A 26,811-nucleotide genomic window follows, 5' to 3' on the forward strand; every position below is an offset into this window, starting at 1 on the left:
AGACTTCTCACATTCTCTGCCTGTCCGTTTTCATTCGTCCACTTATAAAACCATATTTTATTATTAATTGATATTAAGCAGTCTAGAGTGGTTTCAGTTTACCTGGATATACTGAGAAGGTCCTTTCTGTTGACGTCTGATTCCAAGTGAAGAGAGTGCGTTCAGTCAGGGGCTCATCCAGCTGTGTGCTCCTCAGAGGTCGCCTGGTCCAACTTTGCAGCCAGTCGTCAGCCGCACGCCAGCCTTCTCCTAACCGTCTCAGAATCAGGGCTTCAAAGGGTTCCTTCTACCCCAGATACGCTGAATCAAAATCTACATTTTAACAAGATTCCCAGGTGATACTTATGTATGACTTCCCAGGAACTTGTTAGAAATGCAAAATCTCAGCAAGGACTCGAACCAGGAATGAACGGGTTCCAAGTCCTGCTTGGATCATGTCCTACTTAATGTTAGGTTTTTTTCTTTTGTTTTAAATCATTCAGCCAGTCCCCATGCCAGGAAGCAGAGAACAAGGGCCAAAGAACAGAACTTCTGAGTCTTTGCTGTTTTGCCAAATGGGTTCCAATTGGGTCAGATTCCTTTGATTTATCTGTGATTCTGCTGCCTTTGCAGGGCAGCCAGCTTGATCCTCTCATAGCTCTGTTCTCAAGGGCTGTGTGCCTTGGTTGTTGTTGTTTTCATTGTACTTTAGATGAAGCTTTACGAAGTAAATTAGCTTCTCATTAAACAATTAATCCACACACTGTTTTGTGACATTAGCTGCCAACCCCATGACATGTCAACACTCTCTCCTTCTCGACTTTGGGGGTTCCCCATTTGTCGGGGGACAGCCCCAGCAAGGAAAGACCCTCGCTGTGCGCCCTGGCAGATGATCCGAAGAATTGACACGTAGCCCTTTCCAGATTCATGCGTTCAGGGAAACTTACTGACACGGGCAAGCAGCTGCTCTCCAGTGGCGGCCGGCTGGAGCCGGCTGGAGTATTTTCTGCAACCACCTATCAAGGGACTCAAGCTTATATACCATTCTAGCTGGGACCAAGGCTCATTGTTTTCTCCCATGTCCTTGGGCAGTCAGTGTTCCCAGGGACTTCACATCCAGGCCCAGACGTTTTCCTTCTTGTTCCTAAGGCATTCTTCGGCCTTGGCCACTGGCCCAGTCATGCAACTCCCAGCCTTGTACCTTAGCCCAAGTCCATCCCAAATTCATCCCCAGCATGCTTAGGGAAGAGCAAAGCTGATTCCATTAGGGAAGGGATGCATATAGCTGAATAGCATTGCCCTACACCATTACAAGCTTTCCTGTCTCCTCCTGCCTTCTTGTCCTTGCCCCTGGGCTGGTGTGCCCCTTAGTCTCGTTTTGTTTTATGGGCCTGTCTAATCTTTGGCTAAAGGGTGAACCTCAGGAGTGACTTCATTACTGTGCTAAAAGGGTGTCTGGCGGCCATACTCTTGGGGTTTCTCCAGTCTCTGTCAGACTAGTAAGTCTGGTCTTCTTTATATTTTTTATTTTTTGTGAGTTAGAATTTTGTTCTACATTTTTCTCCAGCTCTGTCCAGGACGCTGTATTGTGATCCCTGTCAGAGCAGTCAGTGGTAGTAGCCGGACACCGTCTAGTTGTGCTGGATTCAGTCTGGTGGAGGCTGTGGTAGGTAATTGTGGTCCATTAGTCCTTTGGACTAATCTTTACCTTACGTCTATGGTTTTCTTCATTCTCCCTCACTCCAGAGGGGGTGAGGTCAGTGGAATATCTTAGATGGCCACTCACAAGCCTTTAAGACCCCAGATGCTACTCGCCAAAGTAGAATGTAGAACATTTTCTTCATAAACTGTGTTATGCCAGTTGAGCTAGATGTTCACTGAGACCATGGTCTCCACAGCTCTCAGCCCAGTAATTTGGTCCTTCAGGAAGTTTGATGCATCTGTAAAGCTTCCATGACCTTCCCTTGAACAAGTTGTGCTGGCTTCCCCAGTACTGTGTAATGTCTTACCCTTTGGCTATGTGCTTTAGAGGCTATGTCTGGAAACAGCTGTAGGTGTGCTTTTAAGAAAGGTGTGGGAGAAATCCCTTTATCATTGTTCATAATTTCCTCTTCTTTTCTTCCCCCATCCCTCTTAAAATCATTGGCCCCCATGTCTAGCATAGGGCCGCTGCATCCTAAAAGAGAGTGGCTACCAGATATGATTTTCAGCAACTTGCAGAAGAATGAAAACTTAGCTACAAAAAAAGCCACAGTCTACAACCTTGGTTTCATCATAACTGGGAAGGAAAGTTGAAACCAGGCTCTTAACTTTCTAAAAACATGCTCCTGTAAACAAATACAGTAGGGTGCCCATCAGAAGGTTGCCTTCCATCTTCCTTTCTAGACCTTTCTTGGGGACAGCCAGGATGGCTGGGGGCTTGGTCAGGACTGGTGCTTCTTTAACGGAGAGACTCCTCATCAGACAGCTTCTGCACAGAGGCAAAGATGTAGCCATTACTAGGGAATGTGTAAAATACTCTTGGAACTAATATCTGTCCAAATGGCTCCGCAGCTGGTATTTAAACCCTCTCATAAATATGAGTAACAACTTGGCAAATCTGTTCACAACTTCGGAATTTCCAGTTTTTAAAGTTTGGCAAAATAAAAACAAATTCACAGCCTGGGCCACTGGGTGGCGCTATTAAAGAAGTTAGGCTCTGCAGCTTTTTCTGTTTTCCCTTTACTAACCTAAATGTGGGGAGAAACAGGAACAAAGAGATAACATCTGCTGCCTTTTTTTTTTTTTTCCTTTTCTCCAAGAGAGCTTTCTTCTCGTCCTGTAAATCTTTCTGAATCTTGCGTTGAAACTGCACTCCACACCACCTAAAAATATCCAAGGAAACAAAAGTGAAAAATAAGACTAGAAACAAATGTGTTTTCCTGATAAGCTTTCTTGTATTCCTGAGTCATACATGTATCATGCATAATTTGTTTTTCAAGCCTACATTTTCATTACAATTAAGGAGCTACAAATAAATGTCAAACCTAATAAGCATGGCTGTATTTCCTTTTTCTGAAACTATTCACGTAAAATGCACTCAATCAAACATTTTTAGAGCAACTTCTAGTAAGAAGGCACTGTTTAGGCAGTACCTGAGATAATGAGGGAAAGATTAACATGGCTTTACCCTAAAGCAACTGGGACTTTATTTTACCTTCACCTCTTGTCTAGAATCGTGCACTAATTTCTCTCTTTATAATGATATATTTACCCTCAAGCCTCAATTCTAAAGTGTTTGTACATCCTGTGTTAAATGTCAGAAAATTAATTAAGATTCTAAATTTTAAGACATATGTATCCTAAATTTTTGTTTTTGTATCACAGTCTTTGAAGGAAGGAAAACCTAACTGGAAAGAAATAGGTTGTGCTGTTTTTGCTGAGTTTGCCAATATTTATTCCCTTATGAAGAGGGAAGTGACTATACATCTTGTTATTCCTCATTTCTGCTGAAAGCAAGTCCCGTTCAGCTGATGTTTTGAAAACGAATATGCTAATAATTTCAGAGCGTGAGAAACCATTTTGGGAGTTATTTTTCTTTATCCTGCTTCAAACCCTTAAAAATTATTTTATTAAAATTAAATTGGCCACTAGTTTGGTAGGCATATATATTATGATAAATTACAAACTTCTTTCTGGGGATGAGTTACAGGGAAAAAGGAAAAAGATCAAAGGTGGGCAGCCTTGGAAGCAATTAGACCCAAACTTTTAAAAGAGATGCAGTTTTAGACTTCTCAATTTCAAGAGGAGACATCTTTTGTGTAGAAGATCCCTTACAGGTGATGGCAATATTCTGTTTCCTGACCTGGTGGTTGCATGGATGTTTGCTTTATAATATTGTATTAAGCTGTGCATTTCTGTATTGCGTACTTTTCTATATGTGAATTCTGTTTCACAATAAAAAAGATTTTTTAAAAGAAGAAGACCCTTAAAATGCAAAGAAAAACTTTATTTTCTTTATTTAAAGTTTCCTGTCCAGTTAAATTGAGGTTTCCTAGTAGCTAAGTCAGAGAAGCTGGACTGTGTGAAGAAGAACTCGCCATAAGGATTGGAGGAAGACTCATTAACAACTTCCGATTTGCAGATGACACAACCTTGCTTGTTGAAAGTGAAGAGTACTTGAAGCACTTATTGATGAAGATCAAAGACTGCAGCCTTCAGTATGGATTACACCTCAACATAAAGAAAACAGAAATCATCACAACTGAACCAATAAACAACATTATGATAAATGGAGAAAAGATTGAAGTTGTCAAGGATTTCATTTTACTTGAATCCACAATCAACAGCCATGGAATCAGCAGTCAAGAAATCAAACAACACATTGCATTGGGCAAATCTGCTGCAAAAAAAAGAAAAAAGGTGCAAAAGACCTCTTTAAAGTGTCAAAAAGCAAAGATGTCACTTTAAGGACTACGTGGCACCTGACTCAAGCCATGGTGTTTTCAATTGCTTCGCATGCATATGAAAGCTGGTCAATGAATAAGGAAGACCAAAGAAGAATTGATGCCTTTAAATTATGGTGTTGGTGAAGAATATTGAATATACCATGGACTGCCAGAAGAATGAACAAATCTGTCTTGGGAGAAGTACAGCCAGAATGCTCCTTAGAAACAAGGATGTCAAGACTTCGTCTCACACACTTCAGACATGCTATCAGGAGGGACCAGCCCCTGGAGAAGGGCATCATGCTTGGTAAAGTAGAGGGTCAGCAAAAAAGAGGAAGACCCGCAACAAGATGGATTGATACAGTCGCTACAACACTAGGCTCAAACGTAACAACAGTTGAGAGGATGATACACGATCAGGCAGTGTTTTGTTCTGTTGTATATAGGGTTGTTATGAGTTGGAACCAACTCGGCAGCACCTAACAACAGCAACAGTAGCTAAATTGGGCTGTCCTTTGCTTCAAAAAAAAAAAAAAGGCATCAGTGAGCCTCAGCCTGACATTCCTGTCCTTTTAAATCAACCTCGCTGGGGCGCTGGGCAGGTAGCAATCCTTTCATTAACCAGTTGCCATCAAGTCAACTCCAACTCACGTGGTGTCAGAATAGAACTGTGCTCCACAGGGTTTTCAATGGCTGATGTTTCAAAGTAGATCACCTGGCCTTTCTTCCTAGGTACCTCTGGATGGACTCGCACCTCCAACCTTTCGATTAGCAGCCAAGTGCTTAACTCTTTGCATCACCCAGGGACTCCTCTCTCTTCCTTAATGGGTATCAAAAAGAAGTACTGGTGCTTAGTTTAATCTCTTACCAAGGTTAAGAGAGTCCACCTCTGTGTGTGTATGTGAGTGTGTGTGTATGTGTATGTGTAAAACAATAATCTAAAAATCAGAGATAGTAATCCAATTGACATTTTCCTGTTTCCTCCTCCTACTTTCCCATTCATTTCATACATCCCAGAGTTCCAAGGTTAAAAAACATAGGGGAAGAGTGAAATTGTAAGACTCAGGGTTATCAAGAGACAGGGCTTCTGTAGGTTTCTGCAGCTGCCTGTTCCACTGGCACAGATGCGTCTGGTGATAGAGACCTTGTGCCTGAGGGCCACGCTCATATGCCCAAGGTTCTCATATGACCTGGTAAACTGAGGCAGCCACAGTCAATGTGGCTTCTCTCTACCCCTCTCCCCCCTCTGAAGTATGGGCCACTTTAGATGTGATGAAATATTCTTTGTAATCTTACCTATTGATATGAAATTCTCTGAAGATTTTACATTTGAAAATTTGATGCGGCAGCAATACTGCTTTATAACCCGTCAGCTGGGCCTTTTCAAACTGAATGATCTAGGCAGAAAACATTAAAAGATACTGTAACAAGGTTTCATGGCATGTTTTCCTGATTGGGGTATGTTCTACTTGCTACTAGTAAACTAGAGAAAAGTTCAGAAGGGTCAGGGGATGAAAGAGGAAAGGAGGTTTGAAACGGAACTTGAAAAATCCATTTTTGTCTTTGTCTAAGTTCTGACTTCTAAATCATAGTCTGGGGTTTTAAAGGGGTTAAGAACTTAGGAGAAGCAAGAAAAAACAAGAGCAGCACCAAATGGAACATTCTCTGAGCCTCAAAATCTGGTTTTGCTTCAAAGTTTGGAACAGAGTTTTGCCTCCTTCTGTCTGAGTTTGCTCAGGTCTTTCCCTTGGAATTTGATTTGCTGTGAAAATCAACAGTGAAGTCTCTCTTCACCTAATTCTGCAACTCTCAAAATTAATGTCATTAAGCTCTTCGACCTGTTGCCGTCAAGTTGATTTTGACTCATGGCAACCCCATGTGTTTCACAGTAGAACTCCACTCCGTAGGATTTTCATGGCTATGACCTTTCTGAAGTAGATTGCCAGGCCTTTCTTTCAAGGCACCCCTGGGTGGTTCAAACTTTCAACTGTTTGGTTAGTAGCCCAGTGCTTAACTGTTTGTACCACCCAGGGACTCCTACGCTCTTTGAGAAAAAAAAAAAAAAAGAGGGTGTCATTTTTTGTTGTTGTTGTTGGAAGTATACACAGCAAAATACACCAGTTTAACAATTTCTACATGTACAATTTAGTGACATTGATTACATTCTTCAAATTGTACAGCCATTTTCACCCTCCTTTTCTGATTTGTTTCTCCCCTATTTACATTAACTTTCTTCTCCCTGAGCTTCCTATCTGATCTATGAGTTGTTGTTATCAAGGTGATCCCATGTAGACAGTTCTTTAAAAGAGCACAGTGCTCACAGCTGACATTCTTTACTAATTAAGCTAGACTGTTGTTTGGTTTAAAGAGGGCTTCAGGGGATATTTTGGTTTCAGGTTTAAAGATTATGTCAGGGCAATAGTTTCAGGGGTTCATCTAGCCTCAGTGGCTCCAGAAACACTGGATTCCATGAGAACTGAAATTCTGTTTTGCATTTTCTCCTTTTGATCAGGATTCTTCTGTAGAATCTTTGATCAGAACATTCAGTAATGGTAGCAGGACACCATCCAGTTCTTCTGGTCTCATGGCAAAGGAGGCAGTTGTTCCTGGAGGCAATCAGCCACGTATTTCATTTCCTCCTCATATTCCTGACTGTTCTTTTCTCTGTTTCTCCAGGTGAATAGAGGTCAATTGTTGTACCTCTGATGGCTATTTGCAAGCCTTTAAGACCCCAGGCACTACACAACAAACTAGGAGGCAGAACAGAAGCACTAAAAACAATATTAGGCCAATTAATTAGAATGTCCCATGAGACCATGACCTTAAATCCCCAGACCAAGGAAGCAAATTCCATGAGATATTTGGTTGTACATAAGCAACTTCAGCAGTTACTGTTCTTTTTTATTGTCATAAAAAAAAAGTATATATATATCACACAATGTTTGCCAGTTCAACATATTACAAGTGTGTAATTTAGTGACATCAATTACACCAATCAGCAGTACAACCATTGCCCTTTATTGATGCCATTTTCCATCACCATGAGTAGAAACTCAGTGCTCCATAAGCAATAATTCCCCCTTACCCTCTCCCTCCTACCTGTGGTAACCACTAATAAACTTATTATCTATACATTTGCCTGTTCTTGTATTTTATATAAGTGAGGTTATACAATATTTGTCCTGTTGCGATTGACTTATTCATCATAATGTCTTCAAGCTCCATCTATGTTGTAGGATGTATCAGGAATTCATTTCTCTTTCTGGATGAGTAGTATTCCATTGTACACGTACATTGTACATGTACCACCTCTTATTTATCCATTCATCTGTTAATGGGCATTTAGGTTGTTTTCACCTTTTAGCTATTGTGAATAGTGCTTCAGTGAACACTGGTGTACATACGTCTGTTTGCATCACTGCTTTCAAGTCTCTTGGGTTGAAATTTCTAGCAGTGAATTGTTGGGTCATCAGAATTGACTTGACAGCAATGGGTTTATGTAGTTCTGTTTTTAGTTTTTTGAGGAACCACCACACGGTTTTTCACAATGGCTGTACCATTTTGATTCTCACCAGCACGTGATAAAGGATTCCAATTTCCCCACATCTTCACCAACATTTGTTATCTTCCATTTTTTGTTTGTTTTCTTCTGTTAGCCATCCAACGACTCTAGTGGGAGTGAAATGGTATCTCATTGTGGTTTTGATTTGTATCTCTGATGGCTAAAGACAATGAGTGTCTTTTTATGTGTTTGTTGGCCATTTGAATATCCTCTTTGCTGAAATGTCTATTCAAGTCATTTGACCATTTTTGATTGGATTATTTGTCTTTTTGTTTGTTGTTGAAGTTATATATATATTGCGGTTATTAGATTCTTACTAGGGTATATGTTTTCCAAAGATATTCTCCCAGTTGGTAGCTTGTCTTTTCACTTTTTTGGTAAAGTCTTTTGATGAACAAAAGTATTTAATTTTTATGAAATCCCATTTATTTGTTTCGTCTTATGCTGTTTGTATTTTCTTATTATTTGATAATTCATCGTTGAAAGTGTGCCTTTTATAACCATTTCTCAGCACTCCATTTTCCAATTATAGCTGCTCCTTCCTTCTAGCAGATGGGTGTGGCAGGGTGAGCTGACACTGTGACAAAGTTTCAGGGCCACAGACATGGACAGTGGCTAGCTCTTTCTAAAATGGGCTCTAATGGGCCAGCCCTGCCAGGGAGTCCTGGGAGTGATCTCCTTCCACTGCAGTCCCCTACTCTGTATTTAATTTGAGAATATTTCTCAGTTAATAGATATCTGTTTAGCATCTATCTGGACATAGTGCTATGCATAGGTACCTGCTGAAAGGAATACAAGAAAGTCTCAGAGTGGTCAGTGCCAAGCCCTAAAATGTGTGAAGGATATACAAAAAAATGTAAAATTTGAACAAGCATGTATTAATAAATGGGGCAATATTAATACTATGCCAATAGAAATAAACATAGAAGGAAAAGTCAGGGAAATATCATGGTTCAACATGGAGAAATACTTCTTTTTAACTAAGAAAGTCTTCATGGAGGAGAATTTTTAAAAATATGCTGGAGAAAATTGGGGAAAACGAGACTAATGAGGCATTCTAAGCCAGGGTCTACAGCACAGGAAAGGAGGGAGGTGGGAGTGGGATGGTTAAGTGGAGAGAACACTGAGGAAAGTGTTCTTAAGGGCAGAGGGAGGGTTTGAGGAGGAAGGCAAGACAGGAAAATGGTGGCAGGCTGCTGAGCTGAGGGTGGGGCTCATGGTGCTGATCTGAAATGGTGTGGGTGGTCAGAGTGGGCTCCTGAAAAGGACAGCTTCAGAGGGAGAAAGGAGACGTTGAGCAAGGGTATTGAAGATCAGCTAGAGAGAACAGGGTGTACCCAAGGACTCTGTGTAGCTATGTGTGACTAGATTCTAAATAAACACTTAGATTTAGAGCTAGGAACCATTTTGAGTTAATTTTTGTGTATGCTATGAGGTCTAGGTTTATTTTTTTTTTCATATGCGTGACCAATTATTTCAAAATCATTTGTAGAAATGACTGCTCTTTCTTTATTGAGTTCCTTTTGCACCTTTGTCAAAAATCACTTGGCTCTGTTTGTGTAGATCTGGACTCTATTCTATTTCGTTGATCTCTGTATTTATCTCGTCACTAATACTACACTGTCTTGACTACTTTAGCTTTGTAGTAAGTCTTAACATTGAGTAGTGTGATTCCTCCAATTTTATTCTTTTTCAAAATTGTTTTGGCTATTCTAGTTCTGTTGCCTTTCCATATAAGTTTTAAAATTAGCTACAAAATCCTTCTGAGATTATGATTAGGATTATATTAAATCTATGGATCAGTTGAGGGAGAATTGACATTTTTGCTATGTTGAGTCTTCCAATCCATGAACACAGTATGTCTCTCTGTTTAGATTTTCTTTAATTTCTTTAATCATTATTTTGTAGTTTTCAGCATATAGATTCTGTACATGTTTTATCAGAGTTATACCTAAGTATTTCAGATTTTTCAGCTAGTGTAAATGGTGTATTTAGAATTTTGCTTTTCAGTTGTTCACTGCTAGCATATAGAAGTACAATCGATTTTTTTGTGGGTTGGCCTTGTATCCTACAACCTTGCTAAACTCATTTATTAATTTTAGGAGGTTTTTGGGGTTTTTTGTTGTTGTTGTAGTTTCCTTGGGATTTTCTGCATAGACGATCATGTCATCTGCAAACCAAACCCATTTCTGTCAAGTTGATTCCGACTCATAATGACCCTATAGGACAAAGTAGAACTGCCCCATAGGGTTTCCAAGGAGCTCCTGGTGGATTCAAAATGCCAACCTTTTGGTTAGCGGCCATAGCTCTTAACCGCTACATCACTAGGGTTTCCCATCTGCAAATAAGGGCACTTTTATTTCATCTTTTCCAAAGTTATGCCTTTTATTTCTTTTTCTTGCCTTTTTGCACTGGTTAGGACTTCTGGTACAATGCTGCATATAAGTGGTGAGAGCAGGTATTCTTGCTTTGTTCCCAGCCTTGAGGGGAAAGCATTGTCTTTTACCATTAAGTATGATGTTAGCTGTAGGTTTTTTGTAGATGCCCTTGCACTTGCTATTTCCTTTACCTGGAACATTAGTCCCTGAGACATAGCCATGACTAGCTTCTTCACTTCTTTCAAAATCTACCTTTCTGGGCTACCCTAAGATTTCAGCCTATTCCTCAACATTTTGTATCCCTATTCCCTGTTTTACTTTTCTCCTTAGCACTTATCACTACCTTATAAAAAAACAAAATATTCTATATATATTACTTTTTATCTTACTTATTGTCTGCCTTCCTCTACTCTAATGTAAACCCCAAAACAGCAGAGATTTTTATCTGGTTTGCCCATGACTATACCCCTAAAGTCTTGAACAATAACTGGTACTTTGTAAGCACTCAATATGTATTTGCTGAATAAATGAATAGATGGATGAACCAAATGTACCCATCCACCTGCACCTGTTCCCATTTTGCCTGTCTTCCTTCTGATCTAAATGGCTGAAGCATCCCTGCTCTTCACTCTGTTCTATACTCCCTCCTTTCTCACCTTCACAAGGACTTGCACCCTTCAGTTATTCTTCTGCATCACCTGTTTCTTCCTCTTGATATAATCATTCTCATCAACATATTATCTTCCTTTTTTTTTGACCCTTCATTTGCTTCTGTTTTTGCCCTGTTTCTGTTTCATTTTCACAATAAAACCTTTGATTCTAGTGGGTGTCTCTTCTTCCTCAATTTACATTCTCTTCTCAACCCATTCCAATAAGGCTTCTAATCCCACTGCTTCCATTGAAACCACTCAGGCTTTCCAGTGGTCACTCTAATGTCCTTATCTCAGCAGCATGCAACACAAATGACCTTAAAACCTTTTTTTCTTTTGGCTTTCACTGTAACTAAGTGTACCATTGGAATGCATCCACTTTATTCCCCTTCACTGGCTACCCCTTCCCAGTGTGCTTTGCTGGATTGTCCTCCTCAGTTCAGCTCTCTAAACGTTTGAGGGCAGCTGGGCTTAGTTGTGACTTCCCTTCTCTCTGTATAATCTCTCTTAGTAACCTCATCATCTTTATGCCAGCAATGTCCAAATTTTACTTTTACTGCCCTGGCTACTTCCCTTGGCTCCATATTCCTGTAACCAACCTGGCCACCTTGATGCCTCCTTTGGGATGTTTAATGCCCCATTGACCATTGCCGGCCAATTCTGACTCACGGCAACCCTTATAGGACAGAATAGAACTGCCCCATAGAGTTTCCAAGGAGCGCCTGGTGGATTCAAACTGCCGACCTTTTGGTTAGCAGTCGTAGGCCCAAGACCCCCTCTGGACTGCCTCTGCCTCCCAGCCTTCCCCACTTCAGATAATGAAGTCACCATCCCCTCAGATGCTCAAACTGGAAACGTAGGACTCATTCTCAGGAATTCCCTTCCTTTGTCCCTAATAGCCAATTTAATAGCAGGCCTACTGGCTATACTTCCAAAATATATCCTCAGTTCATCTCATTTTTCCATTTTCACTGCTACAAACATGCTCCAAGCCACCAACATCTCTCACTTAAACCCCCTATCTGGATTCCCTGTTTCTATTCTTACCCATACAGCCTAACAGCTAAACTGTAGTCTTTTTTAAATGTAAATTAGATCATGTCACTTTCCTGCTTATAGCCTCCAATGACTTCTCATCACACCTACAATAAAATCAAAACTCCTTCCCATGCTATAAACACATACATGACCTGGCCTGCCAGGCTGCCTCTCCAGTTGCATCTCCTTGGATTCACCCCATCACTCTGTCTTTATTCTCTTCCTCAGATATTCCAGATCTGTTCCTGGCTGGACCAGCTCTCCCTCTACCTTGAACATTCTTTCTCCAGACCTTTACAGATCCATTTCCATCTTGTGATCCAGAATTCAGCTCAGATGCCACCTGCAGGAACAGGCCTTCTCTGTCCACCCAATAGAAAATACCTCACACCACCTCCTCACTCACTCTATCACCTCACTCTGTTTAATGGTCTCTGTGGGGAGCTGAAATTGTCCTGTCTATCTCTCCTCAGTAGACTGCCAGCTCTTCAGAGCAGAGCTCTTACTGCTCCTGTGTTACCACTGTATATCCAGGACCCAGAACAGTGCCTAGTGCATACTAAGTACCCCCCAATAAATATTTGTTAAATAACTCAGTAACTCCTGCAAGGCTAACAAGATGGGAACTAAAACTGAAACCCAAGTCTTTTTTTTTTTTTTTAAATCATGTGGTTCTTTTTTTTTGTTTTATTTCTATGACGGATTACATTAATTGTTTTTCTAATTTCGAACCATCCCTGCATAGCTGGTATGAATCCCACTTGGTCATGGTGAATTTTTTTTTTTTTTTTTTTGATAGGTCGTGGAATTCTATTGGCTAGAATTTTGTTGTGGATTTTTGCATCTAAGTTCATGAGGGGTATAGGTCTATAATTTTCTTTTTTTGTGGTTTCTTTACCTGGTTTTAATATCAGGGATATGCTGGCTTCATAGAATGAGTTTGGGAGTATTCCATCCTTTTCTATGCTCTGCAATACCTTTAGTAGTAGTGGTGTTAACTCTGCTCTGAAAGTTTGGTAGAACTCTGCAGTGAAGCCATCCAGGCCAGGGCTTTTTTTTGTTAGGAGTTTTTTGATTACTTTGTCAGGCTCTTCTTTTGTTACGGGCCTATTTAGTTGTTCTACCTCTGTTTGTGTTAGTTTAGGTAGGTAGTGTGTGTCTAGGAATTCATCCTTTTCTTCTAGGTTTTCTAACTTGTTAGAGTACAATTTTTCATAGTAATCTGATATGATTCTTTTAATTTCAGTTGGGTCTGTTGTAATATAGCCCATCTCATTTCTTATTCGAGTTATTTGCTTCCTCTCCTGTTTTTCTTTTGTCAGTTTGGCTAATGGTTTATCAATTTTGTTGATTTTTTCAAAACACCAGCTTTTGGTCTTGTTAACTCTTTCAGTTGTTTTTCTGTTCTCTATTTCATTTAGTTCTCCTCTAATTTTTATTATTTCCTTTCTTCTAGTGCCTGAGGGTTTCTTTTGTTGCTCTCTATTTGTTCGAGTTATAGGGATAATTCTTTGATTTTGGCCCTTTTGGTATGTGTGCATTTACTGTAATAAATTGACCTCTGAGCACTGCTTTTGCTGTGTCCCAAAGGTTCTGATAGGAAGTGTTTTCATTCTCATTGGATTCTATGAATTTCTTTATTCCATCCTTAATGTCTTATATAACCCAGTCTTTTTTGAGCAGGGTATTGTTCAGTTTCCAAGTGTTTGATTTCTTTTCCCTGCTTTTCCTGTTATTGATTTCTACTTTTATGGTCTTATGGTCAGAGAAGATGCTTTGTAATATTTCAGTGTTTGGATTCTGCTAAGGCTTGCTTTATGACCTAATATGTGGTCTATTCTAGAGAATGTTCCATGTCATTAGAAAAGAAAGTATACTTGGCTGCTGTTGGGTGGAGTGTTCTGTATATGTTTATAAGGTCAAGTTGGCTAATTGTGGCATTTAGATCTTCTGTGTTTTTATTGAGCTTCCTTCTGGATGTCCTGTCCTTCACCGAAAGTGGTGTGTTGAAGTCACCTACTATAGTTGTGGAGCAGTCTATCTTACTTTTCAGTGCTGTTAAAAGTTTGTTTTATGTATCTTGCAGCCCTGTTACTGGGAAATCCAAGCCTTTACTCCCAACCCAGGTCTCTTTCTTCAAAGCCCAGGCTGCATCAGGGTTGGGAGTGTTTAGGGCCGTAGGCACTGAGCATCACTGAAAAGGAGGAGGGAGCAGGTCTCCCAGGGTCTGGTTAGGCCTAGATCACATTCTCAGGTTTGAGTGGCCCAGTCACATGGAGGGTGCAGAAGGCATTAGTGAAGTCAGGTCCTTGTTTGTCCTTCATGACATGGTCAAGGTATTATCCCCAGAGAGTCAGGGTTGCTCTCATTTGGCCCAAAAGAGGTAGGGGCTCCAGATTTTTTGACAAGGGGAGCGTGTATATCTGGTCTGTAGGGCAGAGGAGGGGTCCACATTCCCCCATAGCTCCCTTAGCCTCCTGGTGTTATTTCTGAGTCTCGTAATAAAGTGCTTAAAAAAAAATAAATGTACCATTGGAATGCATCCCTTCATTACCAGAGGCATTATATTAATATCACTATTACTAACTTTACTCTTTGCAAAAGTAGAACTTTCAGCTAGAATTTGTAGTAGTGTGATTTCCCCTGGACAGTTCACTAGACACGGTTATTTGTGGAAGCATCCCTAGGTCTTTGTAAATGCACTTGCACCTAGTTGAAAAATACAAGTGCTGTCTCTTCAGACTTAAGAACAATCACTGTGTATAACAGGATGGACTTAGGTGCTCAGCAGGATCCTGTTTTCCTGGAAATAAGGCCAACTGGTGAGGACAAGGAGTCCTGGTGGCACAATGGTTAAACATTTGGCTGCTAACCAAAAGGTCAGCAGTTTGAATCCACCAGGTGCTCCTTGGAAACCCTATGGGGCAGTTCTACTCTGTTCTTTACGGTTGCTATGAGCCGATGGCAACAGGTTTGGTTTTGTGGGGTTTTTTGGTGAGAATAAAAGTCCCTGTACCTCACATCCTAAATTCAGAAAACTTCCAGGAGTTGTTGCAGTTACCTCCTGAGAGGTACCAGGTCACTTCTACCCCTGGCCCTCAACATGATGGGGGAAGATGAACAGTATGTTCTCCTTCCCTCAAACTAGGGGGAGGATAGAATACTCAAAAGAACCAATCATGAAGTTTGCAGACAACTATAAAAAAAAGAACAAAAAACTAGGTGCCCATTAACAGACGAATGGATAAACAAATTATGGTACATACACAAAATGGACAATGAGCAATTCGTGAAACATCTCAAATCTGGAGGGTATTATGCTGAGTGAAATTACCCATTGCCGTCCAGTCGATTCCAACTCATAGCGACCCTGTAAAGACAGAGTTTCCAAGGAGTGCCTGGTGGATTTGAACTACCGACCTTTTGGTTAGCAGCCACAGCACTTAACCACTATACCACCAGGGTTTCCCTGAGTGAAATTAGTCAGCTGCAAAAGGACAAATATTGTATAAGGCCACTATTATAAGAACTCAGGAAAAGGTTGAAACACAGAAGAAAGCATTCTTTGATTGCTATGAGGGTGGGGAGAGAAGGGAAGGGGAATTCACTAACTAGATAGTAGACAAGGATCATCTTTTTTTTTTTTAATTTTTATTGTGCTTTAAGTGAAAGTTTACAAATAAGGTCAGTCTATCATACAGAAATTTATATAATTTTGCTATATACTCCTAATTGCTCTCCCCCTAATGAGACAGCACACTTCTTCCCCCTACTCTCTATTTTCCTGTCCATTTGGCCAGCTTCTGAACCCCTGTGCCCTCTCATCTCCCTTCCTGACAGTCTCATGTGTCTGCTTAATCCAAAAAGCTCATTCTTCACCAGTATCATTTTCTAGCCCATAGTCCAGTCCGATCCCTGTCTGAAGAGTTGGCTTTGGGAATGGTTCCTGTCTTGGGCTAACAGAAGGTCTGGGGACCATGACTTCCAGAGTCCTTCCAGTCTCAGTCAGATCATTAAGTCTGGTCTTTTTACGAGAATTTGGGGTCTGCATCCCACTGCTCTCCTGCTTCCTCAGGGGTTCTCTGTTGGGTTCCCTGTCAGGGCAGTCATTGGTTGTAGCTGGGCACCATCTAGTTCTTCTGGTCTCAGGCTGATGGAATCTCTGGTTTATGTGGTCCTTTTTGTCTCTTGAGCTCATAATTACTTTGTGTCTTTGGTGTTCTTCATTCTCCTTTGCTCCAGATGGGTTGAGACCCACTGATGCATCTTAGATGGCTGCTTGCTAGCGTTTAGGACACCAGACGCCACTTTCCAAAGTGGGATATAGAATGTTTTCTTAATAGATTTTATTATGCCAGTTGACTTAGATGTCCCCTGAAACCATGGTCCCCAAACCCCTACCCCTGCTACACTGGCCTTTGAAGCATTCAGTTTATTCAGGAAACTTCTTTGCTTTTGGTTTAGTCTAGTTGTGCTGACCTCACCTGTATTGCGTGTTGTCTTTCCCTTCACTTAAAGTAATTCTTTTCTACTATCTAATTGGTGAAAACCCTTCTGCTTCCATCCTTCCCTGCCCCCTCTCATAACCATCAAAGAATACTTTCTTCTCTATTTAAACTATTTCTCCAGTTACTGTAATAGTAATAGTGGTCTTATACAATATTTGACCTTTTGCAACTGACTAATTTCACTCAGCATAATGCCTTCCAGATTCCTCCATGTTATGAAATGTTTCATGGATTCATCATTGTTCTTTATTGATGTGTAGTGTTCCATTGTGTGAATATACCGTAATTTATTTATCTGTTCATGTGTTCATGGGCATCTTGGTTGCTTCCATCTTTTTGCTATTGTAAACAGTGCTGCAATGAACATGAGTGTGCATATATCTGTTCGTGTAAAGGCTCTTATTTCTCTAGGATATATTCCAAGGAGTGAGATTGCTGGATCGTATGGTAGTTCTAGTTCTAGTTTTTTAAGGAAGTGCCAAATCCATTTCCAAAGTGGTTGTACTATTTTACATTCCCACCAGCAGTGTATAAGTGCTCTAGTGTCTCCACAACCTCTCCAACATTTATTATTTTGTGTTTTTTGGATTAATGCCAGCCTTGTTGGAGTGAGATGGAATCTCATTACAGTTTTGATTTGCATTTCTCTAATGGCTAATGATCGTATTTCCTCATGTGTCTGTTAGTTACCTGAATGTCTTTTTTAGTGAAGTGTCTATTCATATCCTTTGCCCATTTTTTAATTGGGTTATTTGTCTTTTTGTAGCTGAATTTTTGCAGTATCATGTAGATTTTAGAGATCAGATGCTATTCGGAAATGTCATAGCTAAAAACTTTTTCCCAGTCTGTAGGTAATCTTTTTATTCTTTTGGTGAAGTGTTTGGATGAGTATAGGTATTTGATTTTTAGGAGCTCCCAGTTATCTAGTTTCTCTTCTGCATTTTTAGTACTGTTTTGTATACTGTTAATGCCATGTATTAGGGCTCCTAGCATTGTCCTTATTTTTTCTTTGTATACTGTTAATGCCATGTATTAGGGCTCCTAGCATTGTCCTTATTTTTTCTTCCATGATCTTTATCATTTTAGATTTTATATTTAAGTGTTTGGTCCATTTTGAGTTAGTTTTTATGCATGCTATAAGGTATGGGTCTTGTTTCTTTTTTTTGCAGATGGATATCCAGTTATGCCATCACCATTTGTTAAAGTGACTGTCTTTTCCCCATTTAACTGATTTGGGGCCTTTGTCAAATATCAGCTGCTCATATGTAGGTGGATTTGTGCCTGGATTCTCAATTCTCTTCCATCGATCTATGTATCTGTTGTTGTACCAGTACCAGGCTGTTTTGACTACTGTGGTGGTATAATAGTTTTAAAATTAGATGGAGAGAGGCCTCCCACTTTGTTCTTCTTTTTCAGTAATGCTTTACTTATCCAGGGCCTCTTTCCCTTCCATATGAAGTTGGCGATTTGTTTCTCCATCTCTTTAAAAAATGTCGTTGGAATTTGGATCAGAATTGCATTGTATCTATAGATCGCTTTTGGTAGAATAGACATTTTTACAATGTTAAGTCTTCCTATCCGTGAGCAAGGTATGTTTTTCCACTTATGTAGGTCTGTTTTGGTTCCTTGGAATAGTGTCTTGTCGTTTTCTTTGTATAGGTCTTTTATGTCTCTGGTAAGATTTATTCGTAAGTATTGTTTCTTCTTGGGGGCTACTGTAAATGGTATTGATTTGTTGATTTCCTCCTCGATGTTATTTTTGTTGGTGTAGAGGAATCCAACTGATTTTTGTATGTTTATCTTGTATCCTGATACTCTAGTGCACTCATCTATTAGTTTCAGAAGTTTTCTTGAGGATTCTTTAGGGTTTTCTGCGTATAAGATCATGTCATCTGCAAATAGAGATACTCTTACTTCTTCCTTACCAATCTTGATGAGCTTTATTTCTTTATCTAGCCTAATTGCTCTGGTTAAGACCTCCAGCACAATATTGAATAAGAGTGGTGATAAAGAGCATCAACAAGGGTCATCTTTGATGAAGGGAAATGCAGCACATAATATAGGGGAAGCTAACAAGTTTCCTGTATTAAAAAAAAAAAAAAGATATTGGTAATTTCATTTCCTAATTGGATGCATTGAACACTAATGACCGAAGACCAGACAAGTTGTAAAAGGACATCATGTATGAGGAAAGCAAGGGGTCATTAAAAACGCAAGAAAGAAAAGCCCAAAATGGATGTCAGAAGAGATTCTGAAACTTGCTCTTGAATGTAGAGTAGTCTAAAGCAAAACAAAGAAATGATGAAGTAAAAGAGCTGAACAGAAGATTTCAAAGACCGACTCAAGAAGACAAAGTAAAGTATTATAACGAAATGTACAAAGACCTGGAGACAGAAAAACCAAAAGGGAAGAAAATGCTCAGCATTTCTCAAGCTGAAAGAACTGAAGAAAAAATTCTAGCCTCGAGTTGCACTGTTGAAGGATTCTACAGGGAAACTAATAAATGACACAGTAAGCATCAAAAGAAGATAGAAGGAATACACAAAGTCACTGTACCGAAAAGAGTTGGTTGACATTCAGTCATTTTAGGAGGTAGCATAGGACCAAGAACAGATGGTCCTGAAGGAAGAAGCCTAAGCTGCACTGAAGGCATTGGCAAAAAACAAGGCTATAGAAATTGACGGAATGCCAGTTGAGATGTTTCAACAAATGGCTATAGCACTGGAAGTGCTCACTAGTCTATGCCAACCAAATGGAAGAGATTCATATTTGTGCCCATTCTAAACAAAGGTGATCCAATAGAATGCGGAAATTATCAGACATTATCATATCACACACAAGTAAAATTTTGCTGAAGATCTTGTACCTAGACCAAGAGGCAGTCTTTCGAAGAGAACAAGGAGATACTTTGTGGTTTAAAGTCAGGAATGTGTGTGTCAGGGTTGTATCCTTTCACCATTCTTATTCAATCTGTATGCTGAGCAAATAATCCGAGAACCTGGACTACAATGAGGAAGAACAGGGCATCAGAATTGGAGAAAGACTCATTAACTACCTGCGATATGAAAATGACCCAACCTTTTTTGCTGAAAGCAAAGAGGACTTGAAGCACTTATTGCTGAAGGTCAATGACCACAGCCTTCAGTATAGATTACAACCCAACATAAAGAAAACAAAAATTCTCACAACTGGACCAATAAGCAACACCATGATAAATGGAGAAATTTTGAAGTTGTAAAGGATTTCATTTTACTTGGATCCACAATCAATGCCCATGGGAGCAGCAGTCAAGAAATCAAAAGACACATTGGATTGGGGAAATCTGTTGCAAAAGGTCTTTTTAAACTGTTAAGAAGCAAAGATGTCACTTTAAGGACTAAGGTGTGCCTGATCTAAGCCATGGTGTTTTCAATTGCCTCATATGCATGTGAAAGCTGGACAATGAATGAGAAAGACTGAAGAAGAATCGATGTTTTTGAATTATGGTGTTGATGAAAAATATTGAATATACCATGGACTGCCAGAAGAACAAACAAATCTGTCTTGGAAGAAGTACAGCCAGAATGCTCATTAGAAGTGAGGATGGTGAGACTTTGTCTCATGTACTTTGGACACGTTGTCAGGAGGGACCAGTCCCTGGAGAAGAACATCATGCTTAGTAGAGTAGAGGGTCGGTGAAAAAGAGGAAGACTCTCAAGGAGATGAATTGACACAGTGGCTGCAACAATGGACTCAAGCATAACAACGATTGTGAGGATGGTGCAGGATCAGGTAGTGTTTCCTTCAGTTGTACATAGGGTTGCTATGAGTTGGAACTGACTGGATGGCACGTAACAACAACAACAATTGGATGCCTGCTTAGCAAGCAAATTTTGTTGCCTTTCCCTTTGTAGGGGAAAAGATAACCAGAAGGAGAGCTGTCCTGATAGGGAATTGCGCCCTTTGAGTTTCCAGTTTTTCAGAAAAATGGAAGAACGATCCTTAATGTGCCCACAGGCCAAGTGTTGACTGAGGATGGTAGAGGAAATCGAAGTCTTCTAACTCACTGGGGACCAGATAGCATGAAGCAGAGAGGTACATGTATAAGATTAATGCAGTATGAAGTGTCAAGATCAGGGTTAGCTAGAACATTTGGCCAGTCTGGCAAGGGATCACTAATAGCTGGGAGAGTAATTGAGTATGAGCCCCTTATCTGTGGGGTGTGTGGGTACCACCACCTTTAACCATAAAGCCCAGAGACCACAAAGAAGGTATACAGCCTCACCCAGTCCAGGAGAAGAATGCTGCTCTCTGCCCTTCCTACTTCCAGCTCCAACACCAGAGGAGATAGCCCAGGGAAGAGGTATGTGAGAGAAGATATCCTGTGCCACCAATCCAGTAAAGTTATAAGTCTACCATGATGGAGGGAGAAGGTGGGAAAAGAGCTTTGGATTAATATGACATTAAAGATTAGCAACAAATAGGACTGAATCTTAAAAACCAAAAATAATCTTTAATAACAGAAAGTATCTGAAATCTATGGAATGGGGCTGAGATATGGTTAAGAGAGCTGTCATCCTTACAGAAAGGTGGGTCAGCAGAAGTGGGTTAGTCACAGGAACAAATGAACTGTCTCATGGTTATTCCCAGTGAATTGTGGCTTCAATAAGCTGATTTTGTGTACAAGGTACAAGCAGAGAGCCACAGAGCCTTCTGGAGTCATGATACTGGAAAGGTGCAGTTCTCATTACTAGCTGAAGATTCCTCCTGCGTACCAGAGTCAGATTCTTGTCTCAGGAAAAGGGCAGATGACACTGAGAGTCACTTGTGAATAATGGAAAGAACAAATGTTAATTATGTGACTTACTCCTTGGCATCATCTACAGTCCACCAACCAGTCAATTCTGACTCATGGTGACTCCATATGTGTCAGAGTAGTACTATGCTCTATAGGGTTTTCAATGACTGATTTTTGAGACGTGGATTGCCAAGCCTTTCTTCCAAGGCACCCGTGGGTAGACTTGAACCTCCAACCTTTCAGTTAGCAGTCAAGCACATTAACCATTTTCACCACACAGGGACTCCAATCTACAATCAGAGCTGTGCAGTTTAGCTCCTTGATTTATTCAGTTATGCAGTTTCATCTCATGTGATCGTCCTGTCTACCCAACAAGACTGTAAGCTCCATGAGAACACTTGTCATGTCTTCTATTTCGTTTATATACAGAACATATAGTCAGAACTAGTCAGTACTTCACAGCTCTAAGTCATTACCCATCCTAATTCTGCCTTCTGGAATTATTTCTGGCCCCCATCACCGCACCTTCTTTTCCTGCCCCTTCCCCTGTCTCCCAATCCTTTTTTCATTCAAAACTCAACTCTAGCATCACCTACTCCGGGAAGTCTTCCCGGACCCCATCTGGGTGGGGTGAAATTCCTGGTACCACTAGGATGCGAATTCATGAGGACAAGGATTTTTGTCCATTTAGTTGACTGCTTTTTCCAGCTCCTAAGAGCGCTCAGTAGAGTCTGTCTGTCTGTCTGTCTGGCAGAGAGTGTGATTTGTGAATCAAGTTTCCTTGTAGTCCCAAGAGCACATGAAGCACATCAGAAATGGAGGTCATCCCTGAATTTATGAAATTCAAAGAGAAGGAGCTTGACTGAAAACCCCATATTCTGAATCTAAAGAGGCAGGACTGAAATCCTTGTTAGGACTCATGTTCCGAAGAAGCTCGAACAAGGATTACAGTTAAGTCTGGCATCTGAAATTAATTGCTGGCCCCCTTACTGGGGTAGGGGAGGAGGGGATGGGGTTTTTCCAGAAGCAAACAGCACACGGGTGATTCAAGTACAGACTGCAGTAGAGCACGAAATACACATACTCCCTCAGAAACATGGTGGCCCTGGGGGAGTCCCTGCTCCATCCCAACTATGCTTGGACATGTGAGTCCTGTCCTGCCCTCTAGCCTGGCTACCTTACAGCAGCAGCCAGCCAGCACATCATGACAGGAGCCTCTGAGATTTGGTGAGGGGCTGGAGGAAGAGACACAGGGTCAAGGTAACAGCTGGACAGCCCTGGAAGAAAATTCACACCTTCTTGACTTTTCTCTTGTTCATAGTTTGCAGTCCTAGTCTAGAAGAATCTTTGGTTTTCTTTATTCGGCTTTCTGAGCTCAAAATATGCGTGTGGTGAGGTTGGGAGGAAAGAGAGCACCTCTTGAATTTTTTTTTTTTTTTCTATTTCTTGAAATTCTAATTTTTTTCTATCTCTTGAAATTCTATTTTTTTTTCTTCTATCTCTGAGTGCCTTTAGGCTTTGAATTTGTATTCCCCCAGCACTATTTTTTATGTGTGTTCAAATGTAAGCAGTTTAAAAAATTTTTTTTTTCTTTTTAAAATTCTGCCTGCAGTTTCATCTGCCCTGTCTAGCTGTGGTGGAATGAAGAGCCCTGGACTCTAAATCAGAGACAGGCTGAGGTCTCCTTGGGCCGGTCTTTTGCACTGAGCAGTTTTAATTCACTTCTCTGAGCCAGCTTCCACATCTGCAAAGTGAGCAGTTCAGATTAAGAAGAGCCTCAAGATTGGAAGGGACCTTAAGGTGGAACAGTCCAATTCTCAATCATCTCTAACCCAAATGTTCATCGCCAATTGCTCTGGGTTGAAAGCTCTTTAGAAAACCCTATAGAACAGCACCGTGCGATGTAATGTAAAATCTCCTAGTAACCACATTAAAAAAGTGAAAAAGAACCCAGTGAAATTAATTTCCATAGTATATTTTAACTCAGTATCTCAAAAATGTTTTCATTTCAACATGTAATCAATGTAAAAATCATTAATGAGATATTTACATTCTTTTTGGTGCTAAATCTTTGGAATCTGGTGTGTATTTTACACATATGGCACATCTCCACTCAGACTAGCCACATTGCACATGCTCAGTAGCGGCATGTGGCTGGTGGTCGCCCTATCGAACAGCGCAACTACAGAGAATTGCTGTCCTGGCCACAGAAGTGCCTCATTCCTGCTCTCAGAGACAAGTGCAGAAATGGCAGGACTCCCTCCTACTGCTATTCACAAGAAAAATAAAGCCAGGCGGGGTGGGACACATTGGTTCTGCAGATTCATTTCTTAATAAAATAATATTTTATTGCATGCACACTTGACTTCAGACCATTTCCCAGTGTGTGAGAGAAGTTATTATTCTAAATTTGCAGAGTTCCAGCAAAAGCTTTTTACCAGTTCCCTTGGCTCTCTTTGCAGAGATAGAAATGACCTGTATTCTCAGAATCAAGAGTTGTATTTCCCAACGTGCATTTCATGAACCACTTGGTTTGTGAAATGAGAAGAGGTATGAGGTTTCCATGGTTAAAAAGTGTGGGAACCCTGATTATGAAAATCCAGCTGGCGTCTTTACTGCAGAAATACCAAGAGATGGCTCTAGTGCACAGGGCTTTTAAACCCAGTAAGCTCCTCTCTGTGAAAAGCATCTCAAGGGTCAAGAGTCACATGGCACACACTGAGGCAATGCTGCTTAGAGAATTTTCTTCCTGAGTCTTTCTTTCCTAGAGCACTCTTCTAATGTGGGCCCTAAATTCATTTCCAAAATTTCCTCAGCTTTCCTAGCTCTAAGGGCCTTGCTGCTGCTGTGTCCTTGGAAAAGCAAAACTAAAATAAACCTCAATAATGAGTTGCAGTAACAACTCGAATATTGGGAACGTTAGTATCTGTTTTGAATCAGATCACTGTCTTTCCACAACAGGTTTTAATAGTTCTTTCATAGCTTCTAAATATGAGTGAATGTACATTTTATTTTTAAGTGGCAGTTCAGTTTAGAGCCATTTTGTTTTATTTCTTCAATGACCCTGTCAAGTAGAGGAAATATAGCAACTCTGATTTTCCAAATGGTCAGAAATACAAGAAAAAGGAATTCTGCTTCTCTCAGCCGACATCGTTCTCATTCATAGCAAAGAAACCTTACGTTCCCATTTAAGAGTAAAGGTTCTTTCTTTTTATTTCATAGCTCATCTTGGAGAAAGGCTCCAAAGCCATTTACAATTTATTAATTCATCCTTCTATAAAATCTCTTTATAATTAGACTTTCCTGTCATTTCCCTCTCACTAAAAGATGACTCCAGGTACTTTAAATCAAATGATTTAGAAACAAAGCCATCTTAATTATAATCTGTATTTAGAGATGGGGTCGCCATGAGTTGGAATCAGCTTGATGGCAACTGGTTTAGAAATGGATCACAACTTAACACCTTTTTCTCCAAAATCTGGGTCATGTTAATAGAAATTGTGTTTTTCTCTTTAGAACATAAGAATGGCTTCTAACAATCTGGTGCATATGTTAGAGGCGTATAAAAGATAATCATTTTGCTCTCGTGCCAGCATATTGTATGCCAGGAGAGGCTTTAAACCACAGCCGTGTGGAGTAACAGTTGTGAACTTTACTGGCTTGCACATGTGAGACATCAGTAAACTGAATAAAATGTCAGTTAACTGAACTTGAGAGTTGGAAGTAGGAGAGAGGACTGCTAAGATTTTATTAAAGTTTGCATTTAGTAGAGTGGTTCCGCCCATTACATTTTCACAGAGTAGCTGGCTATACAACAACCAAATCAGCTCTTTTCCAGAAGATTAGGTTTGGCTTAGCCATAACAATAATGATTGCCAGGTAGTCAATGGCATTGCTCTGCGGTTGACCTGGGTTGGTGTGTAAATGACCAAAAAACCCAGGCAAGATCTAAAATTAATTGGACTCAGTCATTTTGGCCACACATTAATCCCATCAGTGATCTGCCTTGAATATGATTTTAAAAACCTGAAACAACCACAAAATCATCCCTGAAGGGCTCTCTCAGTTACTGCTTACAGTTCTGCACTGCTAACACCTGACCTTGGATGAGTGACTTAAATGTTCTTTACACCTGTTCTCTTTCTTTGTGGATTGGGCACATGCCCACAGGGTTGTTGTGAATATTAAACAGTGCATTTGAAACATCGCAGTACCTACTGTATCGTAAGCACTCAGTAGAGGCTAGTATTTAAGTGTTTTTAATTCTTTTCTGAACTGGATCAGAGTGACAAATATAGGGCGAAAGAAGTGGACTTCTATATTTATTTTCTTACTCTATGGTGGATTTCTTTTGTTAAGGTAGTAGGTAAGATTATGGAGACTTCGTGGACCAGTAGTTAAGAGCTCGGGTGCTAACCAAAGTGTCAGCAGTTCGAATCTACCAGCCACTCCTTGGAAACTCTATGAGGCAGTTCTACTTTTTTCTGCAGGGTTGGTATGAGTCAGAATTGACTTGACGGCAACGAGTTTGGTTTTGGTTTAGGTTTAAATAAGATTATATAGTGCTATGGGTTTTTTCTTTTTTTGAGTTTATGATTTCTATATTTTAAAAGCAATACCTTAAGATAAAACAGGAAAAAATAAAATAACCACCTATCATCAATTTATTTACTTTCTTTTCTAGTGATCCAACCCAATATTTCATGAGGCTGTAGGCAACAGGAAATTGGATAGTCCGTAAAATTCTGATTAACTGGAACTCCCATACTGAGAAACAAGTTCCTTTATGTGGACTTTTACCTTGGTTCTTTGGAAAAACAGTTTGAGAGATTTTCCCCCTAAACCCTAAGGAGTCACCTTTACCCTAGTTTTCTACCCCAGAGAGTTTGTTACTTTTGTCCAAGTTGATTGACATTTCCTAGGTAAGCTGTAAACAACCTGTTTTTGATACTTTTTATCCCATCCTGGGCTGTTGCCTGCCCTGTGATTGGTATGCAGTTTGCAGGGATTGGTCAATAGACGACGCAAATGAGGTGAGTTGTAGTCCAGCTGCATCTACTATGCACATGCGTGGGTAAAATGGCCTGTGGGTAGGGAAGAAACATTTTGGGGGTTCTTGGACTCAAGAACCCAGTGTGCTGTAATCCCAAAATTTATCAATAAAATCTGGAAGGGGCCTAAAGTTAAACTGGGGTATGGGGATGCAGCGGTTGATGGGATTAAGGTAAAAATGTTGGAGAGTGGAAGTATAGCTGACCTGCACCTCATAGGGATCAGCCTTGGGCTGATCTTGATTTGCATTATTCACCATGAAGTTAGACAGATTCTAACAATGCTGTTGTTACTACTAGTAGCATTTCGCAATTGGCAACAAGAATGGGATGTGTTGCAATGGTTCCTGACTCATGGAAACATGGGGTTTTGGAGGAGATAGGATGAGTGAGCATGGGATGAAAAACTTTTGATTCTTGGATGGTTATTTTGGTTTTGTT

The 26,811-nt window shown here is 40.3% G+C and overlaps 1 protein-coding gene and 1 long non-coding RNA gene across 2 annotated transcripts in view; one reads left to right on the top strand and one right to left on the bottom strand.

Annotated features, from left to right (window-relative positions):
- Positions 1–485, bottom strand: part of LOC126077777 (uncharacterized) — a 46,200-nt gene extending 45,715 nt beyond the window's left edge. Inside the window, exon 1 of the long non-coding RNA XR_007517847.1 lies at positions 103–485. This is a non-coding gene — a long non-coding RNA (uncharacterized LOC126077777). The remainder of the gene's footprint in view (positions 1–102) is intronic.
- Positions 1–26,811, top strand: part of MYO3B (myosin IIIB) — a 575,113-nt gene that overhangs the window by 269,740 nt on the left and 278,562 nt on the right.

Source organism: Elephas maximus, chromosome 6 (assembly GCF_024166365.1).
Source record: "Elephas maximus indicus isolate mEleMax1 chromosome 6, mEleMax1 primary haplotype, whole genome shotgun sequence".
Classification (NCBI taxonomy): Eukaryota; Metazoa; Chordata; class Mammalia; order Proboscidea; family Elephantidae; genus Elephas; species Elephas maximus.